The 8,617-nt window shown below is 35.1% G+C and overlaps 1 protein-coding gene and 1 long non-coding RNA gene across 4 annotated transcripts in view; both read right to left on the bottom strand.

The window, feature by feature from the left end:
- The window catches only part of LOC108974693 (cholinesterase 1-like), a 28,143-nt gene that overhangs the window by 16,177 nt on the left and 3,349 nt on the right, over positions 1 to 8,617 (bottom strand). The window lies entirely within an intron of this gene.
- LOC108974695 lies at positions 2,305 to 3,656 on the bottom strand. 2 transcript variants are annotated; one of them, XR_001993814.1, is made up of 4 exons: positions 3,482 to 3,656; positions 2,796 to 3,122; positions 2,577 to 2,740; positions 2,305 to 2,522 (listed from the first exon to the last, which is right to left on the bottom strand). It is a non-coding gene; the product is annotated as an uncharacterized LOC108974695 (long non-coding RNA). The 2 variants fall into 2 exon arrangements; XR_001993813.1 differs by having other exon boundaries at positions 2,305 to 2,740.

The following is an 8,617-nucleotide window of genomic DNA, read 5'->3' as shown; positions in this document are numbered from 1 at the left end:
CTCTTTGCGGATATGCTGTGTCATTCAGTTCCATCACTAATTTAAACAAATCATTAAAGTTCTTATTGAAGTGAGCTTGTAATTCCGGATCCGTAGATAATCTTAGCGCAATGACCGTGCCTTCACCAATTGACGAGGTATAACCACCAATCCATGGCACAGTTTTAGGCATTTTTGGACTTCCGATTAATTTGAATATATCTTCGGTTAGGAAAGGTTCCGGCCATGATTCTTGTTCAATGGTGGGACGAAAAGTACCAAAAGGGTACACACTCCATACTTTGAGATCAACACCTGCCTTTAACAGGTCCGTTGCTGGCACATTACGTAGAGCGTCAGCTAGTTCACTTGAGGACATTTCGTTAGCATTTTTAATTCCAACAGACTTAGCTAATTGAATGACCTGAGACTTTTGATTGATTTGTCTTAAGAGCGGGCAATTTGCATGGCCGCTCATTAATACAGCATTGCGAAACAAACCTAGAGAGGGTTGTGTTTTTGATTAGTAAAGAGTTATTTAACACATTTAAAAAAAAAAGCTTTAGGCAGTGCAGAATTTTACATTAAATTTGTCGAGCACAGTGGTTTGWGTACGYGACCCTTAWACATAAGTACCTTTTGAAGCCGGGCTTAACATGTGGAAATGCGAAGAAAAACTGCCAGCACTATGGCCAAAAATAGTAACACGCGAAGGATCACCGTTGAAGACAGCAATATATTTTTGTACCCATTTAAGCGCCATGTTCTGGTCCTTAAGTCCAAAATTACCAGTCATATGCTCATCACCGGTACTAAGAAAACCTACAGACATCAATAATTTCACAATTTTCATTATTTATCACATAGATTCCTTTTAAGGAAGCTTGAAAATTTTAGTAAATACCCACCAAATTGACCTAAGCGATATGCGGCTAATACCAATATAACCTCATTAGTTTCCATAAAATATTCAGGACCATTCACTGCGGGACTTGGAGTGCCCGAAAAAAAGCCTCCACCGTGTATGTAGAACAAAATGGGTAGCTTCTCAGTAGACGCTTTCTAAAATTGACAAAAATACAGTGAGGTAAAATAAATGTAGCAAATATTTCTCAACGTCTTTATACTTTAGGGCGATACAAATTCAAGTAAAGGCAGTCCTCTTCACCACTAATCATAGGTATGTGTGGAATTGGGTTATATTGAATGCATTCAGTTCTCGGTTCTTTGACCATAAGTTTGTCCTTCCATGGTTCAACTGGTATAGGGTGCTATTATATAAATAAAATAGGATATTTGCTATTAAACTTTATATTCTCCATATTCTCCCATATTTTCTTACCTTAAATCGCAATTCACCGATCGGTGGTTTAGCAAACGGTATGCCATAAAAGGCCTCATATTGTTGGCTATTCGATACAACCCAATTGATCGATGGGTTGACTTCGGGACCACCGGCTTTCGTAACGGAAAAGTTGAAATWATTTGCARMAAGYACAAAGAGCAGCGYATACATTTTGTTAATCAAYTRTTAAAAYACAGATGAAATGATTGATTCGAGTGATATTTTCATCAGTTTTAGATTTCCGCCAACTTTGAAAGTCGGAAACGGATTGCGAGTGTTCGAAGTACAAAAAAATATTTACACAAATTATTATAATATTACTAGCTGACTCCGCAGGCGTCAGGAAAAGGTTTTAAAAATCATTTATTTTCGACCTCTCTAAATTTTTTTCAATGTAACGCAGCTTGATCCGGTGCGTAAATGTACAGAGAAAATGGTTTTCCAATTCGTGAACACGCCACGTCAGACTTGTGCATGCCAGACTTCGTACTGCGTAATTAAATAGTAGTAAAATCTTGTCAAAAAGATTTGTAATGTGACATTTTTTTGTTCCTACATATTTTATAGTCGGGGCAAAAAATTCTCTTGAACAGATACATCACCGTGGTGATAGGGCGTTGTGAATAAGAAATATAATTAAATAAAACATATATAAGCATTTAAAAATAAATAATAATTTTATTGTTAATCATGTGAATCATAATTATTCACAAAAATCAGTTTTATTTTCATTGTAGTGCTTTGTGATATACGATGTTCTTTGTTTAATTACCTGGCGCATGGACAAACAAATCTGATGGTTTTCCAACACGGAAACAGGCAACATACAATTGACCATGTGAGAAACATGGGTTTTCCAGATTAATACCACAAACACTTAACGATTGTCCCTGGGACTTGTTTATGGTCATTGCAAAAGCAAGCCGAACTGGAAACTGCAGCCGTTTAAAGTCAAATGGCACATCAGTCGGAATCATTGGGATGCGCGGTATGAAAACGTCTTCTCCTTAATACTTTGCTTTTAGGATAGTTGCTTCTATCACGTTGTTTAGTAATTTTTTTTTATCGCTAACCGTGTGCCGTTGCAAAGAATTGGTTGGTTGGATATTTCGCAACATTAAAACTACCGATCCAACCTTTAATTGAAGATTGTGAGGTGGCAAATCCAACGAGTTTAAAAATTCTGGTGGATAGTTCACTACATCATTTTGGTTAGTAGCCGAATCAATTGATTTATATATCCTCRATTCACCTGTAATTTGTTCTTGAATTTTTAAATTTAATTCATTTACATCTATGTTGATTGCAGCTAATATAGCTCGTTCGCTCAACCAATCATGATTTCTGTAATTTAGAGAAACATCTGGAAACACCTTTTGAATAAGTTCATCTTTTGATCGAGTTAACTGACAAAAGCTTTGAGGAAAGTTAATGCAGCCAGTTAACATGTCTATAGAAAATTTTCCATTACCAATGTCAATGAGTTGTTTAGAGAATATGTTTCTAGACTGGTGATTTAACAACTCGACGCGCATATTCTTGCTTAAATTAAGTACTTTGGCATGTTTCCTCGAATTGGAGGACTTTAGACATGCATTGAGTTCATCAGCTGGTGTTGATCGTGAAATCACTGCCAAAATGGTTGTGATTGCTTCGTAGATCCTTTAAGGTTCTGTCTAAAGCCTACAAAGATTTTTTACGTCACGTTCTTGTGCCGCATTATAAGATTTGTAATTAGCTTGGTTTGCAGCAATTCGGGTTCTTCTACCTAAATTGCTTCGTGTAATAGGAGGCATATCTAAAATGCAATAATTAATTATCATAGGTAACTCAACACTGTACAAAACAAGATATAGGTACGACAAAAACAAACACATTAGAGTAGGTGACCGAAAATCCAAAAAAAAAAAAACGCTGACATTGATAGTTTGTTGTTGATTCAACTTTTTTTAATTTGATATGACTTGGAGTCAATACCTTCAAGCCGTACTAACGCTTTTTGGATTTAAAATAGGGATATAATAAAACACTTTTTGTAACGCTGTTTGTGTTTGTCTGATGTAATGACGTGAAAACTGATTCATTTTAAAGTAAGTCAAAAGAAATAATATCGCGAGTTTATTAGCCGATCGCTTTAAAGGCGTAAATCGTACTTACTTGTAAAGTAAAAGGTTTTTAGATTTTTTTTAATTTGAGAACAAAGCGAATAGTTTAAAATAACCAATTGTTTTCTTCGTTGGAATTGTACACATTATAAATCTTTTTTCTTGTGTTATTTTCACACTATTATGAGACTTTATTTATGACACTTAATAATTTTCAAAGAATTTACAATAAAATCAATTGGAAAACAAAACAACAAAATTGAAAAAAAAAAAAATTGTATGGAAAAGTCAGTTAAAAATTTACATTCTCAGTTTTTTTTTTTTTTTTTTACAAACCATCTTCATTGGATTCCCTGCAAAGTGGACATTGGGAAATACCCACATTGTTTGCACAACAGTGAGTACTCTTAATTTAATATGAACTTTATATAATAGCAAAAAGATCAAATGGATTCTACGTTTTAGTTAGATAACGTTTATATGGGAAAAAGAAAAAGGCTGATTTTAGGGGTTTTCCGGCAACTTTTTCTTGCCGTAGAAACCATCCTTGAGCCTCAACGAACATTTTAAAAAAAGAATTAGCAAAATTGGTCCAGGCGTTTTTGAGTTATGCGCTTACCAACACATTTTGCGATTCATTTTTATATATATGTACATAAGATTATAATACAATGTATTGTACAAGGTGTTGGCTCTTTGTTCGAAGATCATTTTCGCACCGATAACACAAATATACCGACACCTAAAACGCAATAACTTCACTTCCAATCGATGAAATGACGATTTGACGAATGAAATTCTCACTGGACAATCGTTAAAGGTAGCAGATTTTAACGCACGAGTCGATATGTAAATGGCGTTTACTTTGGAAAGTAACTTGTAGCTATATATTTTGGGCATGTGCTTTTCAAGACGAAAAAAAGCATATATAATTTAATATTATGGCTAAGAACTTATATTTATTTTAAAGATATAAGTCGTTATTATCTTTTAGAAATGATTTCGGGCACGGCCCTCAAAAGTCCACTAGTGTTCAATCGCACGATCTGGAACACCATGCCACAGGTCCACGTTACGAGGTAATGCGTGCTTCTAAAAATTGGTTGTTTCGCTCGCTGTATGACGTGTAGCGCCATCGTGTTACAACCAAAAGTGGTCCAAATAGATATCCTCCAATTCAGGCACGACAAAGTCTTTAGTCATGGCTCTATGGCGTTCCCCTGTAAAAATTTCGTTATTTGAATTTTATACATTATAATGTGATATTTTTCTACTTAATAAAGAATTTGAATTTGAATATTTGAATTTTATACATATATTTTGAGGATAATTGAAAAAGAAGAAGCGAGAAGAAAGAATACAGCGTATATTTGAATTCGATTGGCATGATTTTGCAGATGCTGAGGAGAGAAGAGGAAGCTAATTTGGAGACAGTCGTTGAGGAATCAATTGATTTCTTAAAGAAGAAGGGAGAAAATGTGGAAATAAATTTAATTGATAAATTAATTGGACGTAATGAGACGAAAATGAGGAAGTTGAAAATGAAGTGTTTATTGATGAGCAAATAATTAAATATAAAGAGCGCAAAAGTCTAAATGAATCGTATACTGATGCCTCAACAAAGCAGCAATGAATAGTTGGTTGCTATATAGAAGACAACTCATTGCATTCAACAATTCAGTCAGCGTCTCCAGCATCAGCTTTAATGAATGCTCAAAAAATAAGGGACACTTATGTTGGATTACCAAAAAACTGTTTTGTTTCATACCACTCACGAAATATATTGAAAATTAATAGAGATAATATAATATATAAAATCAATATTAACCAGTGTTTTAAAAAGGTACCACCACGGCGCAATGTTGCTTATAATCATATGTATATTGTATATAATTATATCATAACGCTAAACCCAGCGGAGATAGAAATATGAAATTGATATCAGTTCATTCATCAAAGCTCAACTAATAACCTTGTTCCCTCTACATATTTTTACCACGGCCACTATTATTCTAACATGAAAGGGTAAGGGGTATGGGTCCCTTAATGCTCTTATGAACTCGCACAAAGAAAATATTCGAATTTTAAACAATTAAACAATTCAGATTTAATACAGTCAATTATAGGTATGACTTTATTTTCTGCTTTATTGCATAAATATGTGTATGCGTATTCGAAAATGCAATTTAGCATGAATCATATACATATGTGGTTCCACACAGCCATTCGTTTAATATCCCAACAATTGCTAGTCTCCTCATCTGTTACGATCGTTCAATTCGGAAAATTTAAATCACTACATTCTCCGCTGACAGCAAATTCATCTGAATAACCGAAAAAAGGAAATATGACACTAGAAATCTGCTCTCTTCTCCTTCTTTATTTTCGCAATTTGGCGCCAGTTCGAGATACCAAATGCAGCCAGACTCTTCTCCACCTGATCTCTCTAACGGGCTGAAGGTCTCCCTCTGATTCTCCCGGTAGGTACTGCGTCAAATACTATACTTTCAGGGCTGGAGCGTTTTCGTCCATTCGGACGACATGACCTAGCCAGTGTATCCGCTGTCCACATCTGGCCAAAACTGTTCAATCCACTTGATACTGATTATGTTGACCCCAGTTCTTATAGTAGACTTTCGACCGAAAATATCGGGTCACTGTGTGAGATAAATTTTGTAATTGGAATGCAGAGAGAGAATCCTTTCCTGATACTAGTATGCCTGTGTCTCAAAAGTGGGTTGAATTGGGCCAATATTTCCCTTAGCCGCCATATACCTAACATAAAGGTTTTCGAAGCTCAGCGAATGTAACGGTCAAAGTGCGAGTTATCTCAATGAAAACTACCGAACAGCGTTTGCTTGTGCCTAAATGGATAAAATTGGGCAAAGGCATGAMCTTTCCCTGATATAACTAATACCAGGATTTTCGAACATTCGGCTAACACTTCATATAATTGGCGATTGTATGTGAAGTACCGCAACGAAGCCTTGGAAACATATTATGTTTGGTATGTGGCATGTTAAGAATATGTAGTATCAGAAAAAATAGTTAAAACCGGTTCAATACTACTCCCAAATCCCATTTACTACTTATAATGATTTCCATTATTCCACCAAGTTTTATGCCGAATATGATGGTCAGGGAATGAGTTATACTATAGTATATATACTACTGCTATTAAATTGAAAGGTGAACTTTATYSATTTCATCTCCTTCAAAGTAATGGCCTTATGCCAACGAATTTTCCAGCCATCATACATAGCACTTGGAAAAATCTTCCGTCGTAATGGCCATCAGAGGCTTCTTCGTTTCAGCTTCTATATCCTAAAATGAGTCAAAACGGTGTCCTCGGAGTGGTCATGTGAATTTGCTGAATAGCCAGAAGTTACACGAAGTTGCAGCACGATATTAGTTATGTGGCGAAATGATCACGAATAAACAATGCATGAGATGGTGCAATATCGCACTTCTTTGTTCAATAAATTCAGACATAGTAAACATCAAAGAATTCACTTTTAGAGCTACAACGACGCTTATCTCAATTACTAACGAATATTTTGACGTGCAATTTAGCATAGATGTCACTAACAGTACTACCAAATTACAGAAGAAAAAAATTTACCGATTCGAAAAAAACTCCTATAAATAAATTAAAAATTCACCTTTCTACTTGATCTCAGTAGATGTATGTATATATGATTTGTTTGGATTCCGATCCTCTGGTTGCACCTCAAGGTATTTCTCTTGCTTTGATTCTTATAAGTTGCAAGAGTACAAAATATTCGGTTGCTCCCGAACTTAGCCCTTCCTTTTTTCCGTCCGTCCGTGCAAGCTGTAACTTGAGTAAAAATTGAGATATCATGATGAAACTTGGTACACGTATTTCTTGGCTCCATGAGAAGGTTACGTTCGAAGATGGGCAAAATCGGCCCACTGCCACRCCCACAAAATGGCGGAAACCGAAAACCTATAAAATGTCATAACTAAGCCGTAAATAAAGATATTCAAATGAAATTTGGCACAAAGGATCGCACTAGGGAGGGGCATATTTGGACGTAATTTTTTTGGAAAAGTGGGCGTGGCCCCGGCCCCTACTAACTTTTTTGTACATATCTCGAAAACTACTATAGCTATGTCAACCAAACCTGTCTCTTATACACATCTTTGCTCAACAAATTTCGAGCAGCTCACAAAACGGCACGTATCTCAAACACTAATGAATATTTTGAAATTTGACATAAATGTGACTGACAGTACTACCAACCTAAAAAAAAAGTAATTCTTCAAATCCTTCGACGCGCGCAGTTTAAATTCAAATGTCACCTWATTTTTTTTTAGGGCACAGATACATATAAATATCAGGATGAGGAGACGACCAAGTTGGAGTTTGCAAATGGGCGTAAACGCACCACTGCCACGCCCACAAAACGCAGTTAAAGCAAAACTTATAAACTGCCTTAACAAAGAACGGAAAATGATAAAGTGGGYGTGTCCTTTAAAGCTAAAACCGAATTCTTATAGSAACTCTTACCGACAGTGTGAAAATGAATGAAGTTGGTTAATAACTACGCAATAAATCAATAAGTAAATATGCCAGAGACATTTAATTTTTTCTCCAAGATGGTATAAGAGAGATTTATGGGAGCTGAGATGAAATTCTTTTCATATTCTTATGTCACGTTGCCAAAGTGGGTAACATCAGACAACAACCACACCTACTTCCCATATAGCACAATTTTAAATTCCACTTGATTCTTTTACTTTCCAGTATACAGACTAAGAAGCAATTAATACATATAATTTGTATTGAAAATTAATAGAGATAATATAATATATAAAATCAATATTAACCAGTGTTTTAAAAAGGTACCACCACGGCGCAATGTTGCTTATAATCATATATTATATATAATTATATCATAACGCTAAACCCAGTGGAGATAGAAATTTGAAATTGATATCAGTTCACTCATCAAAGCTCAACTAATAACCTTATTCCCGCTACATATTTTTAACCACGGCCACTATTATTCTAACATGAAAGGGTAAGGGGTATGGGTCCCTTAATGCTCTTATGAACTCGCACAAAGAAAATATTCGTATTTTAAACAATTAAACAATTCAGATTTAATACAGTCAATTATAAGTATGACTTTATTTTCTGATTTATTGCATAAATATGTGTATG

The sequence above is a fragment of the Bactrocera latifrons genome, unplaced genomic scaffold (assembly GCF_001853355.1).
Source record: "Bactrocera latifrons isolate USDA-ARS-PBARC rearing strain unplaced genomic scaffold, ASM185335v1 scaffold_58, whole genome shotgun sequence".
NCBI classification, from domain to species: domain Eukaryota; kingdom Metazoa; phylum Arthropoda; class Insecta; order Diptera; family Tephritidae; genus Bactrocera; species Bactrocera latifrons.
Note: the sequence above shows the minus strand (reverse complement) of the source record. Positions and strands in the feature narration are given on the sequence as shown.